The 15836-nt window shown below is 44.6% G+C and overlaps 1 protein-coding gene across 1 annotated transcript in view; it reads right to left on the reverse strand.

The window, feature by feature from the left end:
* The window catches only part of CCDC85C (coiled-coil domain containing 85C), a 109127-nt gene that overhangs the window by 42706 nt on the left and 50585 nt on the right, over positions 1–15836 (reverse strand). The window lies entirely within an intron of this gene.

The following is a 15836-nucleotide window of genomic DNA, read 5'->3' on the forward strand; positions in this document are numbered from 1 at the left end:
AATATTCAACCTGAAGGAATGCATTGGACTGTTTAACATTGCAGTAAGACAGCAACACCAGATAGGGTGACCTGGCATAGAAGATAACTCGCAGAAGAGCTCTGTGGGTGGTTTACTGTTTTCCAAAACATCTGGCTTTCATTTTGAAATGTACTTTGAAGCAACACATTTGCAAATTTCACAGGAAAGAAAATAAAGGAAGCTGGGAAAACCTTTTCTCCATTTTCATTAAAGTTTGGCAGTTTGCAATAGCTCCTTCCATCCATCTGGATGTTTAGAAAATTTTTCCTCCACTTGTAGTTTTGGTAGCAGAGACCGTGAGTTGTTACAGCAGGGGGAAAAGAAGGAGAGAGTTTTGCATCTTAAGCACAAGAGAAAACACTTTTGAATTATATTTTACATCATTTCTTTGATTATGGCATGGCTGCAAAAGGCACTCCTCAATCACATGATTTGTCACCAAACATGAATCAGCAAGGAGCTGAACATTCACACAACCATGCCGATGCTAGGTGCATGTCACTGATTGCCAGCACCTTTCAGGATCAGCCCCACCATGGGTAGCGGGCACCACTGGCTGCACCTCTGTACAGCTGAACTTGTGCCCATGCACACGTGTAAAGCTAAGGCTGGCTCTGTGCTAAAGAGCTTCCCTTTCTCTTCACCAGGAGCTGCTGAACACACGTGGCACAAGCCTGAATGCTGTTCCTTGGCCACTCCGGGGGCAGTTTAGCGGAAGAGCTAGCATGCATGCCACAGCTAATCACTGAGTGCTTTGACCATTCAAGAGAAAAACTGGACTATGCTTGAAAAAGTGCTGCCAAAGACAAGTGCCAAACCACACATAAAGGAACAGCAGGACGGATCAGAGTCAAGTGCCTGTCTAAAGCACAAACGCTCTCGGAGGAAACATGCTCGCTTTTTTGTTTGGATTGTGCTTTGTCCAAACCTAGGAAGTCCAAATAAGTCCTCATGAAAAAGGTTAAGGAGAAGCTGTAGGAAGCTATGTAAGTTCAGTGAACAGTTTAAATGGTGGTAAGGTTCACAGCAATAATACCTCCAGCTGCAGGGACCACAAACTCTCTATGCCCAACAACCACCCCAACTTGGAAGAAGTCTCCAGTTCAGGAGAGAGCAAACCAAGGAGGTTATAGGAGCAATCCACAGCACATTCTTTGCAAAGGCCTCGTGCCAAAAACATCATGAATTTAGTCACGCATACCAAAAGGTGGTGAGTATAATGCTGTAGAAGACTGGTTGCTTAAGATAGCAAGATTTCAGCACCAGCTTGAACAACCTGCTAAATTAGTAATGAACCTGTCCTCAGCAAAGTGAGAGGGGAGTTTGGATTTCTTAAATACAACGCCAGAAGGACTATGGACCCTTTGATCTGACCTCCTCTGTGCTCCAGGCCAGCATACATTGTTAACTTGCTCCTAAATTCAGTCCAGTAATATCTATTGCCTAAACAGTTCCTAGAACAGTCTCCAGTTGTTTCTGAAGACAACCAGAGATTCCACCATTTCCACTTGTGCTCCATCAGAGAACAACAGCCTCCATCAGTAGATCTGATTGGATAAGGTGTGTCCTTCTCCGCCTGCCCTCCAGCTTCACCAGTACTTGCATGCCGCCAGGGTAGCAACAGAGCTGAGTACCTCTACACTATGAATGCAGTTACCTTGATATAACAGGTCCTGATTTTTATCTCAAACTATCGGGACATTCAAAGCAGCTTTCAGGAAGGATTCAAAGCACTATCAAAGAGGTTCAATCAGTGCCTGCCTGGGAATCAGAGATATGCCTCTGGATCAAGTAGAGTTTCTGTGTGCATAAACTCCATAGACAGCAACACTTCCACAACAAAGCGTAAAAATGCTAGATAATGCTAAAGAAGATCTCAATGTGATGCCAGTAGTAGACACAGGCTCCACAAGAACCACAGCATTGACAGAGTCTGATGTTCATTAGCAGTCCAAGCTTGTTTCCCAAGCAGCAGAGAGCCCGCTATATGCAGTGCTCCTCACGTTTGTAATCTCTTATCACTGTTAAGTGTTTATATTGTGGACTGGCCACCACATCACTTCATGTGCAGAGAACAGCCCAAGGAGGACAGAGAAACTGGATGAAGTCCTCTCCAGCAGCTCTGCTTTCAAGTACATTGAGAAGTAACCCATGGTGGAGTTTGGGAACCTGAACCTCATGAACAACCTGTTCAACACGCGCTTGTGGTGTCCAGCACTGTTACCAGCTACAGCAAATTAAGGTTAAGCAGATGGGGATGTAGAAACTGTTGTGTTCAGGTCCTGAATGCTCCAAGGACTGAGGGGTTGGTAGATAGAAATAGCAGAGTAAGGCTGCCAAAAGAAAGGAAATGAAGAGAGAAATATGTCCTCACTTTGGTTTATATCCCTTGGGGGGTAGGGGGGGGAAAGTACTCCTTAGGACGACAAACCCTGCACTCCTAGAAAGCCTACTCTGAGATTTGTTATAATTCTTCAAATACCACTGTTTGAGGTCTGACCTCAGCCAGAAAACACCTCACAGCAAGATAAAATATATGGTGAAAAAAATAAAAAACACACACAAATGAGCTGTTTTGTCAGTGGGAAGTGCTCCATCTCTGGCAAAGGCTAAGAAACAGTGCTCAGAGTCATCATCATCCTCACCATGCCCTCAGAGACTAATTGCCTTCATCTTCTGTACCTGCCTGTGTCAAAGTAGGTGCCAGATGAGTCATTTGCATCTTCATCTCACTTAACCCTCACAACAGCAGGCAGTGCACTTGATGGGCTTAGCAGAGAAACCCCAGGCTGGGCTTCTTCCACATTAGAACGAGAAACACATTCCCAACATTTTTCTGCCTCTGACCTTCCTCTTATCAGTAAGTTTCCCTCATCTCCTGTCTCCTCCACAGCCATAAGGCAAGGACACCCTGTTGACCTACCCAGGAGAGGCAGCAGAGCTGGATCTCTAACAGCTCAGACCCCCTCATCCCCTTTACTAAAAATTAAAGGTATTGTCCTTATTGTCTTGACAAAGCCTGCCACCAGCTGTAAAGAATGTTCCACTTTCACCAGTCCAAATGCACTGTCCTCAGTGGCAGCTCCTAGATTCTGCCAGCCCCAACATTGTGGCACCGATTTCAAGTCCACTCATGCCTGCAGGTGCCTTGCTGATGACCTCTGCAGAAGCGTGGCACGGTGAAGGGGAGGCACAGTATCCGGGAAGCAGACAAGGACAGTTGTCAGGGACACATGGTCAAGGATAAGCTTATTAGGAGGATGCTCTGGCACTTGGTACCACATGGGATGCCAATGGGGCCAACGTCTTCTTCCAGAAGCAAAAGCAATGGGTGCCTTAATGGCACCAGAAGGAAAGAATTTCCCATCAAAACAATTTACTTCCCACCCAACACTCTCCTCATTGCAGCCTTGGTGAAGAAGAGGAGGTGAGGGGAAAGAGCCAGTGTTGCACTCTGCCAGGCCACTACCCAAGAGCAAAATGGATCAGCTGTCACTCATTTGTACAATGTAAATGCTCCAAGCTAAATTGTTCACAGAGCTGTAAAACCTGAAGTCCTGTTTCTTTTCAAAGCCTTTGAGAAACTAATTGGACGTAGCTCTGCAAACTATCTCCACAAGAAGTAAGAAGAGGCATTCCAGCCCAGGAAGAAGCATTATTGTTATTATCCACCCTCCTCAAGATTTACTGTCTTAAAAAATATACTCCATCTGGAACAGAGCGTAATTCAACTTGGACATAATCTAGCTGAGTAACTTTTCTCCACATAGATAAGCCACTTAATAGTCATTACAGCTAAATTGAGGCAAGACAAATCACTCTACCTTGTTTTAACTCAATGGCCTCTGAGAGAGCAGGGAATCCCCTGGCTCCTGAAGCTTTTTAAAGCATAAATTAGAAACTGTTTTAACAATCAGAACAATCTTTCAGCCCACAGAGCATGGACCAGTGTCATTTTAAAAGACACTTGAAGACACTGGAGCCTTTCTGATTCTCATCTGAGATTCCAGAGGAATCTGTTAGAGGAGTAAAAATGAATTATGCATTGATTTCAACAGTAGCAAAAGAAATAGTTGTATTTCCTTGTCATTTCTCCAAACCACAAGCCTGCAGAGCAGAGGTTTGCATAGTAGTTTGACATTTTCTTTAAGACCTTTTCATAATGAGGCCTTAGCACTTAAATTAATATAATTTTAAAATGCAAACCCTTTACTTAGGGCAGTTCACAGCAGAAATGCAAAAAAAAATTAATGTAGGTGTTCATAAGACAAGGAAGCTGTCAAGAGCCCTCCAATGGGACTCACTCACAGCAGGATGTACACCCAGCCTGGGCAATATGAAACAAGCCAGCACAAACAGACTTCCACAGCATCAAGACATTGATTTGTCTTTTCAATGTCTGCTACAAAGAGGAGGTTACGCAGTGCCGGTCTGGGGTGCTGGCTGGCAAGTCAGAACCATGGTGCCTCACTTCAGCACCGTCCCCACATGCACCACAGAGGTTCTCCATGCTCCCAGCAGCAAGGCTGAAGACCAGCTGAATTCTGCTGCCTTTTCTCCCCTGGAACTACTTTTATTAAGTATGATTTAAGGCAGTAAAGCACAGCAATATTTGTCAGTGTCCGGCAAACAAGGCTCTTCCTTTCCTCATAGAAGGCAGCATCCCTAAAGGGATTCTCCCAAATCCAAACCCAAGGAGGAAAAACACATGAAGAAGTGATGCACTGCCAGGTTTGTACCTTGCAGCCAACCAGCTGCCTTCTTCATGTGATGGGATGCTAACATTTTATCCTCTCCTTCCATCAAAGATCATAAAAAACCCTTCACCTGTGCTCAATAAAACATTTTGCTGTTTGTCACCAGTTTTGTTATCACACCTCTGCTCTTCAGCACCATATTACAGATTCATACTGCTCTGCTGGTTTTGCTTCCTGACATAGACAAGCAGGCTGAAAAATAGGCCAGTAGTTACGTCACGTAAAGAAGTTGATTTATTAGGGCAACAGTGTTCTTTCAGAGCAGCTGGGAAGCAGATGAAACTCACATCTCTTTATACATTGTCATTAAAGGAAATTACTGAGAGATGTGGACAAACTCACAATCCTTGCTTTTCCTAGGCAGTTCCCTTCTTTCTGTTCTTATCACCCAACCCTATTCCCAATGTTCTGTTTCGGACAAGTATGCAAGGCAAGTTTTGACATTAGGCTTAACTTGGCACATGGCCAAGGGACCTGGCACCTGTGCCCACATTAGCCCTTGTTGCCATGGAACAAAGGCAGCTCTCCAGCCTGGCACACAGGCTCCAACCCAGCTAGTGCCCAATGAAAATATCAATAAATTCAGCCATGTAAGTGTGTGAGTGGATAAGAGGGCAGGTCTGCTGACAAAAGGAAGGTAAAAGCCAAATGATGTATTCCAACAGCAAGGTGAAGAAGCTCACTGACCTAAAACCTCCTTCTCTTCTCTCAGGTCTGAAATACCACACTCTGCTAGTCGCAGTTCCCACACCTCTGCAGTAGGAGCTTGGGTACAATTTGGAGTCTCTCTCGGCATGTGGTAAGAGAATATGCAAGATCTACAGCAGACAGAAGCTCCCTGCTTTTTGTAGCTTTGCAATATATTCTGCAGCAACCCATACCTATCTGCTCTACCCCTTGTTCCACCTCATTCACCATGGGTTGTGTAGGGAACAGTTTCCTCTGCACTCTGCCAGGCAGTGTTCAAGAGATGATAAGAGAGCATTTTCAGAAACAGAGTCAAAGCCAAATCTTAGTTATTTCCATACCTGAGGTGCTGTAGCAAACTTTTACTGACTAGACACTGCCTAACGTTACACTAAATGAATAAACGGACCATATGTAGCATCAAAGCCAACCATGATAACACCTTTCTGAGTAAGACTGGTAGAATCAGTCTTCATTTTCAAGGTGCAGATGATATCTCACGTATAGCATAGGTATTCAAACACTAGCCAAAACAACAGGAAGTGTGTCATCACTCCAATCATAAATAACAACAAAACCTGTTCTCAGAGTAAGACAGAGGTTTTCCTAACTCTCACAAGTCAGTGGTTACACACTGGCAACAAGGCTGTGTTTCTGCAAAGTGCTGTTCTGGCAGGATGGAACATATGCCACTGCAGCTATTTAATTAACATTTCATAGCAAGCCTGTAACTACCAGCTCTGAAGTTTTCCAAGACTGCACGTTCCCAACTCAGTTCCAGTTCATTAGGCCTGTCTGGAAGCTTAAGGGCCTCCAAGTCCGTCTGTAGCAGTTTGATAAGGTCTCTCCTGACTTTGGCTTTTACAGCTCACTACTGCAACATCCAGCCATGACATCATCTCCTTGTACAGCAAAACATCTGCCCATGACAACTGTCAACAGGAGCTCAAGAGCTCCTGATACCTTATCAGGATTTCATTAGGAAGCAGCTGATAGGGAAGGAGGAGTGTGTGCATGCGTAAGCCCACGTACTGCAGCGCAGCTGTGAGAGAGCTGCCTCACCGCATCAGAAAACGACCACCAGTTTCTCCTTCCTTACTTGTGTGATCCCTACATTAAATCTTTGTGGGGCCTGTCCTTCTATCACAGCACAGCACCACAGGAACCACTGGAGATCACTTGTATCTGACAATGTCTAATCCACTCAACCCATAAAACCTGCTTAATGTAAAATGTAAAACACCTCCCAGTCTTCTAGTCTGACACCACACTTCCCCTTTCCTGAGGGGGACAACCAGTAGATGCTCTTCTGCTGCTGGAAGTGGTCAAGGACAAACAGTGCTGCTGTGGCTCTGCAAGGCTTCCCACAACTCTTCTTGTAAGCCTGCTTGCAGAGTGTGGTGCCTTTACCAGGATGCTCAGATACACTCCCCATATGTTGTGCTGCCAGCATGACACACGGACTCAGTCCTGACAGTAAGTCACTACTGTCTGTCCAGGTTTCCTGGGGATATCTTTCCTTCTATCCCCCAGAGATTTTGAAGGTAAAGAACCAGGGGGAAAAAAAGTGTTTGTTTTACAAGTTGTGTTTTAACACTTCACTGTAGGCATTGCTCTGAGAACAATCAGTGTGGGGTTTTTTTAGGTTCAGGCTCAGACTGAGCTTTCAAGCAAGAGTGGACAGACTATAATTAGATGCAATAAGCAAACAGTGAAAGAAATATTAATATCCAAGACATGTACAGCCAGTCTTGACTGGTGTACATCTGCTGCAGTGCTCTTGCTTCCTGCACAGAAGTCTACACTGTACAAAGGAACAGGTGCTCTCTTGATCAACTCCAAGTGCTGCAATACCTGCAACACCCATCACAACTCAGCGACATCAGGCAGAATTCAAGGTTTTCCGTAGGCTCTTTAAGAAGCCATATTCTTGTGCAACCACATAGATAGACACTGAACCACACTGAAGACCTGCCTGAATGCAGAAAAGGATAATTCTATAGAAAATAGGACAATCTTCAAAAGGCAGATGGATCAGAGCAATTCCCCTTGTACAGACACTGAGATATCAGCATTCCCCTACCAGCACTTATTAGTTGATATGAAGGGAGACCACAAAAGATGCAGAAGCTGGAGAAAGGCCAAGGAAAGATCAGACTCTCTACTGAAAGTGACACTGTGCTCACAAAAACTTGAGAGATGGAAAAGATGAGTAACACCAACAAACTCGAGGCTCTTTAACTGCCTCATGCCTTAATCAACTTACAGTTCCATCTAAAAAACTCTTCTTCCCATGTCAAAGCTGCACTGCAGCTATGCAAGATCTGTTGTTGCCAGTCCCAACAAAGTAAAGCCACAGGCCACTGCCCAGTGCCAAAATAGTGAATTAGGAGATCATCATAATCTTCCTTATCCTGTACCTCTCTACTACTGTCACAGATGGGCATGGGCAGATATACCATGGTACAGCCTAATAAACAGAAACTTTCGTGGGTCTAATTTTAGATACAGACAAATCCCTTGCTTTTGATAGCCATGTGGATTGCTTCTCGTTGGTGTGCTGGACTCCTCAATCCACAGGAAGGAATGGCCAGACTCTCTGCTTGAAATTCATGCCCCAACAACCAGCTGTGGTAGACTCTCCCTTGGGGGAAGACGGAGGTGAACGTTGTGTCATCAGCACTTGTTCAGGAAGCAGGAAGTTGAGCTGCAAGTCACTCACCACTAATGGGATTCTGCAGCTTTAACGATTACGAAAAGGTTAAAATGCCCTGCCAGGCACCCTCAGCTGTTTAAGCCTCTTTCCTTCCTCGTGCTGCTTTAATCTTGGTAGCACAGTCATGTGACCTGGTCAAAAAAAGCCCTGAAGCCGATTAGTGGCTTTCCACTGGCTACAAACAACTCAAAACATTTGGGATGGTGTGGATGCTTTGGAAAAAGAAGCCTGGTTTGCTCCGTGGCCTCCTTTTGGGGGCATCTCGACAAACACTGCAGCCTCTAAGAGTCACAAAAGTGTACGGTCCTAGGCAAAACACTCTGAAACCAAGAGGACAGGCAGCATTCATTTCCACCTCTTATCAATCCAGCTACTTAATTCTGCCCTCTCACCTGCAAAATCCAACCTCTCTCAGCAGACTTTGTCTATTGCTACAGTAGCCACTGTTCCCATCTCTCCAACATCAGCTAAAGGCTAAGACCATCCCATTGCCAGAGTGCTGCACTCAAAGCATCTGAAGAGGTAAACCTAAGATTATGAGACAGCATCCTTCTATTCCTCATACACAGAGTTCTGTGAAGAAAGATCTGTGAAGAAAGGCCACTGCAATTGATAGTTTGGCCATGAATCAGTCATGCTGGGGCAAAAGCAGTATATGGGATTGCATCATGATGCAGAAAAGACAGCCATGTATGTAAACAGGAAAATAATCCTCCTTACTATTAAAGGTCTTCAACAGGGATCTGTGTCCAGTTTTAGGCATCACGCTTCAAGGCTCATGCAGACTAGTTGGAAGGAATTCAGGAGAGAAATAAGGAAGATCAAAGTGTGGAAAGCATAATCTAGCAGGAAAGCTTGAAAGAACCCAGATTGTTTAGCTGGGGAAGAAAGGACCAAACACAGATTTAATAGTGTATTCAAATATGTAAATGAAAAAAAAAAAAAAAGAAGTGCATAAATTGTTCTCCATGTCTACCCAGGAAGAAGAAGCTCTTTAACAACAAGGATATTTAAGGGCTACGAGAGATTGCCCTGGGAGGTGGTGGAATTGTCATTGATGACAGCTTTCATGAGCAGGTTAGACAAACACCTGTCAGGAGTAATTTAAGTAGAGCTGAGTCTGCCTTGGGGCAAGGGGCCATCCCTTTAGATGACCCTGGGAGTCTAACTGTTCTGTTTTCCATGCCTACCCTGTATATACATCACATGAGAAAATCTGTTGCTACTTCACTTAAATTCCAGAAAGCAAGCACCACAATTAGAATCATAGAATCAGTCAGGGTTGGAAAGGACCACAAGGATCATCTAGTTCCAACCCCCCTGCCATGGGCAGGGACACCTCACACTAGATCAGGCTGGCCAGAGCCTCATCCAGCCTGGTCTTAAACACCTCCAGGGACGGGGCCTCAACCACCTCCCTGGACAACCCATTCCAGGCTCTCACCACTATCATGGTGAAGAACTTCTTCCTCACATCCAGTCTGAATCTCCCCACTTCCAGCTTTATTCCAGTCCCCCCAGTCCTGTCACTACCTGATAGCCTAAGAAGTCCCTCCCCAGCTTTCTTGTAGGCCCCCTTCAGATACTGGAAGGCCACAATAAGGTCACCTCAGAGCCTTCTCTTCTCCAGACTGAACAGCCCCAACTCTTTCAGCCTGTCCTCATAGGAGAGGTGCTCCAGCCCTCTGATCATCCTCATGGCCCTTATTTGAAGACAAAAGTGAAATCACTAAACCACCTCTGACTGGCATGCCAGATTCAGTAATTTGAAACCATACACACATTTTGGTTTTCCCCCACCTGCAGAAAGTCTCACTAACTCCATGATGGCAGCCAAAGAAGAAAGAAGAGCTCACAACAGCATACAGAGACAAACAAGTGCTGGCGTAGGGCTTTCCAAAACTAATAGGATGTTTGCAGTAAAAAGGTTACATTTGAAACAGCTGGCTCTTTTAAAATATAGCCAGGGATTTCAAGACTTAGTACCCTCCTGAAAAAAGAGAGTTCTTATCTTTAAGAGTTATTGTTTCCAGCTTTTTCACAGAAATTCACAGTCCTAAATCACAGAAGGCCAGCATGCATGAGGCTCAGTGTGACTGTAGTAACAACATATGGTCTCTAGTCAAAAGAGCTTTAAAAAAGAGGTGCTCAGTGAATGCAGACAAGCTGGGGAATGCCAGGAAATCATGTGGGTGAGGAAACAGCCTCAGCAGCACTGACAGTCCAACTGTGGTTAAGGCTTGTAGGCACCACGACAGAGGAAGGGGCTGGAGAACAGTCATGTCCATGTCTATGAGTCTTAGGGCAGCACAAGAGGAAGCACAAAGGTATTAAATGGAAAGATGAGTATATGTGGAATGAAGGCCAGGTTTCCCTAGATATTTTAGTAGCTCAGAAACCCTCAAAATAAGCTGCTATATTACCCAAAACAACCACATGGTCTTTCAAGACAGGAAGGTAGCTATCAGAAGTCCAAGGACTATTGAGTTTGCACTAGAGAAACCAAAAGAAGTGGCAAATGAAACACAAGTTGGATTCAGAGCCCTTTGTCACCCTGTCACAGACAGAAAGCTCTGGAAAACAGGCTAATCTGAAACATCTGCACTTCCAACTGCCCTGTTAGCTACCTCTTGCAAATCCAGTGAAATGAGTGTAAGTGTATCCTAGAATTTACTCCCTGGTTTCCATTTTGCACTATTGCCACTCTGCCTCCTTAGCAAGAAACAGTGAGCACCCACAATTGGTATTTTTCTCTTTGAACTCATCATACTGACCAAGGTTGGGCTGCACATTTGCCTCCAGATCTGAACCCACCCAAACACATGCAGATTTGATCCCATCCTTGAAAGATTTGGGGCAGTTGCTGCAGTAGCAAAAGCTTCACCATATATATGATAAGACCTTTGCGGAAGGTTTTCCAATTTCATGGCAAACTTCTAACCACCAACAGTTCTGATGTGGGAAAGACATCAGGTTAATCCAAAGTTTTGTGAAACAGAACAGTTGTAAGTGAATTTTGCTTTGAAATTTTAGGTTTGTTTGAATTCTTCCAGCATTTTCTCCTGGACAGATTAACACTACCTCCCAGGTAAGAAGCACTGCCAAGTTTCAGGTGGCTATAAATCTTATATTTGACATTGTACATACAAATGGGCTGGTAGGTTTTATGCAGAAATTCCCACTGCCTTCAAAAGAATCCTGCTTAGAAACTGATAGCACAAAATAGTCCAGCTGCAGAAGGGCTCTCTTGAGTTTACAAAAGTATTTCCTAAGCAACCTGAGGGGGAAAAGGCAAATTTATCACACTGACTGAGTATTTGGGTTTTTTTGTTAAGAGGGTAAATAAGATACTAAATATTTGCAAAGGTCCTTATTTGCAAAAATCAAGTTGAAACTTTTGCAGGTTCTGAAAGTGCATTTTAAGTTGTAAATCTGCTTCCCCCTTTTGCTTGCGAAGATTCTTCTGGATAATAAATGCAGCAAGCCTGGGAGAGGGCTGCATAATTATCTGCTTCATACAATGGAAAACAGCCTTTCCAATGCAGTCCTCAACTGTCAGGAATCCAAGTTGCGTGATAATTAAAACTTAAAAATCCTCTTCCATCCAGAGAGAAATTAAATTTTAATTTCCACTCCTCAAATACCCCTACATTATATCCAGAAAGCCCCTATATTAAAAAAAAAAATCTCATAGATGCAAATGATGCCCTTCTGAGTACTGACAGGAAAAATTTAATTGGCAGTGAGAAAAAAATGATGATTAGGTTAACAAAAAATAGGCTCTATTGACTCAGGCCACTCAACCATTCCTGATGAGGGTAAACAGCATCCCCCCTCCTTTTTCCTCACTCCCCTTGCCTTTGTTTGCTACGCAGGGCAAGGCTGAGAGCAAGAACACATTCAAAAGCAATGCCTCAGTGGGAAAAGGCTGGAATCAGATCAAAGTCCTTCCACCCAGGGCCCTGTCAGAGCCCGCACTCACTGAATGGCCTGCATGTGCCCAGGAATTTGTTTCCTCCCCCCTGCCCCCCAGCCCTGGTCCAGGGTGCCCCACACTCCATTTCAGTCCCAGCACTGGCTGCCTCCATCTCTCCCTAAGTCTAAAAAAGTGCAAGGTAGCAAAGGTGTTAAAAATTGTTGGTATTTTTTCCACAAAAATCATTTCTATAGTTATAGCTAGTGTTTATGTACTGGGAAAGATGGCAACAAACCTCACTCCATAACTGGGGCTGGCAGGGCAAGGCTCTTGCCTAAGAGACGAGCACAACGAATAATTTCATGGTGTCACCCACTCTTGCTGCTAACTTGGGATGAGAGCTAGTTAGGAATTTTTAGGTAAAGCAATTTTTCATTGGAAAATGCTGATCTATCAAGAGAGTGGTTTTAACACAGGCATTAAATTTCATGCAGTTTTTAGTTCAGGATGAAATTTCTGGTCAGACCCTCAGAGAAGAAGAGACAAAGTCTAAAATAGCCATGAGCCTGTGGCTTAAGGCAATCACCAGGGAACGTCTAAATCCTTCCACACTAAGCTCTTCTGGAGTTGAGGATTGTACGTGTCTGTGTCAGACACATAGATTTCTAAGGCAGAGGATACACAGCCTCACTGCACTGCAGGAAGAAACCCCACACCTGGTCCTATTTGCCAAAAATAACTGCAGTTGTAGAGCCAGTGGCTCTTACCAGCTAGAATGGGAACCTGCATAGGTCCCAGCATTCACCCATAGTTCAGTTTTGCACCTAAGTGTATTTTGCAATTAGCTGGCTTAATGTGCTGGTCTTTCCTAAGTGAGACACTGTTTTAGGAAACAAAGTTCTGCTGCAGTCCAGAGCACTGAGGGGACCCCATTCCCCTCCACCCAGTCACCTGTGATTTGGAGTCTTTTCTGGGGTGGTTCTTCTCTCTTCCCCTGCCCAGTTTCTCCCTTCCACTCAGCAGCAGAAAACCACATACCGACTTACTGCTCTCCTACTCATAGTTAAACATTATATGCTGCAATTGCCTAGCAATTTAACTCACTTTTGACAAATACATTCCAACAGCAGTGTGACTGTGGGAAGAAGGTGTATTTCTTCCCAAACACTTTAAGGACTCAGCACAGACAGGAAAAACAGCTATGCATAAAAATGATAATGTACACTTAATTCACTGTATTTCAGTGTCAAACTGGAAGATGGCATGAATCTAATCCCCTTCAGCTTTCACTTGAGATAAAAATCAACCAAAAGCAATTGGGTTACAGAGAAGCTCCTTCATTCCATCAGATTACATAAACAGGGCAAACTACGACATATACAAGGTGGAGGGAAATCCTTGTTTTGGAAAGCAGCGATGTCCCACCTCCTACCTACAGCCCTCTCCTGCCTGCACCTGCTGCCTTGCTGCGGGAGGTAAGGAAAGGAAATTAAACAGGAGAAGGGCTGTTGAGAGTAATGTGTTGGCTGTGCTAAACTGGCATGGGCTTTGTCAGGGCCAGTTGGGAACAGCAGTAGGCCAGCCAAAAATATGCTATAACCCCAAACTGAGCAGAACAGGAACTCCAGATACCAAAGCAAGTGACACATGGTATGGCTTAGGAATGTGAATACAGTAAACGTAATTAATGCCTGGAAAGAAAAGCTAGACAATACCTAAGTACTTCAAACATCTAAAGGGAGTAGAAACAAGACAGAGAAGCAGATTACAATGCATCATGGAACTGGACTGAAATAATGAGACAACAAGAAACAAAATCTGTTTTAAAATAAATTACTAGTACAATGCTACTACAATAAAAATAGAAGAAATCATTTAGAAATAGCAAGTCAAACCTCAGATAAATCTCCCTGATAACTGACCCACTCTCATCCATGCTACCACCCTCAGGCAAGAGTTTCAGGAAGAGCTCTACAAAGCCAGTCCTTGCTATCACCGACCCTTTCCAGGCGACGCTGAGCAATCCCCAGTGCAAGGGAAGTCAGCTGGGGAGCATCCCTCAGGACAAGTCCCCAAGAGATTAAAGCAAAGCAGAGAACTGCACTGTCACCTTGCCTGGGGCAGCCAAGGAGAGCCCATGCATGTCACCACCAGGGAAAATAAAATCAATCCCACAGTGATTTGGAGATCAGGAGATGGAAGAAGAATTTCTGATCCCACAAGCCAAATGAGTGCTCACTACAGCTTTGCAAAAGGACCATGCAAACCTTTACCACATTTCCAGGAGGTTACATTCAGAAATTAAAACTACACAACACAGTTAGCTTCCCCTGTTAGTTATTAACAAGTTTATTATCTCTCAATCAAGCCCTTTGGACTGGGGCTTGACCACTCCCTCACAAGGTGGGTTGACTTGTGCTTCTCTGGGTCTCCAAAACAGCCTCCATGGCTCAACCTCAGTCTCACCACTCCGGTGGTAAGCAGGTCCACCTCTGCACACTGGCCTTCAAATGCACATCCTGCATTTCAGCACTGAAGACTGGGGTCTCAATAGCAAGGCCCCTTTCTCTCTCTGTAGTGTCACATTTGTGAGACTCATTGTAGAGCTGGGACAAAGGGAAGGGATACAGAAAGGAACCTTGACAAAAACATCTTCCTTCCCAACCACACATTGCTCCATGTGTCTCCTGCCTGCTCACCACAGAAGTTCACCTGGGGCTCTTCTGCATCTGCACCTCAGGATTACCTGAGAACTAGTAGAGGGAAAGAAGGTAATTTTATTATTTCTACAGGAGAGCTCTTCATTTCACACATAAAAAAAAAAAAAGAAGAAGAAAAAGACTACTAGGCACAGGCTCCCTGAAGCCACTGATATCACCTATCTTCTCCCCAAAGCCAAGTTTTCTCATGTTCTCATTTTAACATAACCCAAGTAAGAGCTCACCTCTTCCCTCGAGAAACTGTGCCACAGTCTAATAGCTTTCACCTTGAGGACATTTTTCCTGAAGACTTTCTCCTTCACCTAATTTCATCCCATTAATCCTGGTTATACATGCTGGGTCCGCCCCGCTCCACACCTCCCCCACCCTGCAGACACAGAAACTTGGTGAGCACATCCCAACTGAGGCCGCTTGCCCCTGCTGACAGCAAAGTGAGGATCTGACCCTCACACTCACTTGCCACAAGCTCAGCCTCTGCATGCACATGAGAAATGCCTGGGAAGTTGCTTGCATGGGAGGATTTGTCCTTTCCCCCCTCCCAAAGGTCCCCCCTGAGCGTGGTTTCAAATGACAGGTCATCCCTGCCTTTCTCTAGGAAGTGCTTTGCAATGCCAATTTCCATCCCATGAACACACAGCCTGCGCAGCACTATTTGTGTTGACCAACAGGAATTTAATCAACCAACAATAATAAACTGGGTAATACTCATTGTATGAAGCCACCAGTCAGATGAAAGGATTTGCAGAGGCTGGATTGATCTCCAAGCCCTGGCAGCTTTCCCACGGACCCCCTCTAATCTGCAGAGCCAGAGACAATACATGGAAACTCCAAAATCTGGGTTTTCCTGTGGAGCATGTTAAGTCCAAGTAAGTCTGTCTACTATAGATGTGTATTTTTTTCACATCCCCCTGCTCTGTGGCTGGCTCTTACCTAACGCTAAAGGAGCATCACATCAGGGCAAAGCCCCCTCAGAGACAACCAGCTTATGTAACCACTAATGCCATAAGCACTACAATGTC

This window comes from Indicator indicator, chromosome 4 (genome assembly GCF_027791375.1).
Source record: "Indicator indicator isolate 239-I01 chromosome 4, UM_Iind_1.1, whole genome shotgun sequence".
Classification (NCBI taxonomy): Eukaryota; Metazoa; Chordata; class Aves; order Piciformes; family Indicatoridae; genus Indicator; species Indicator indicator.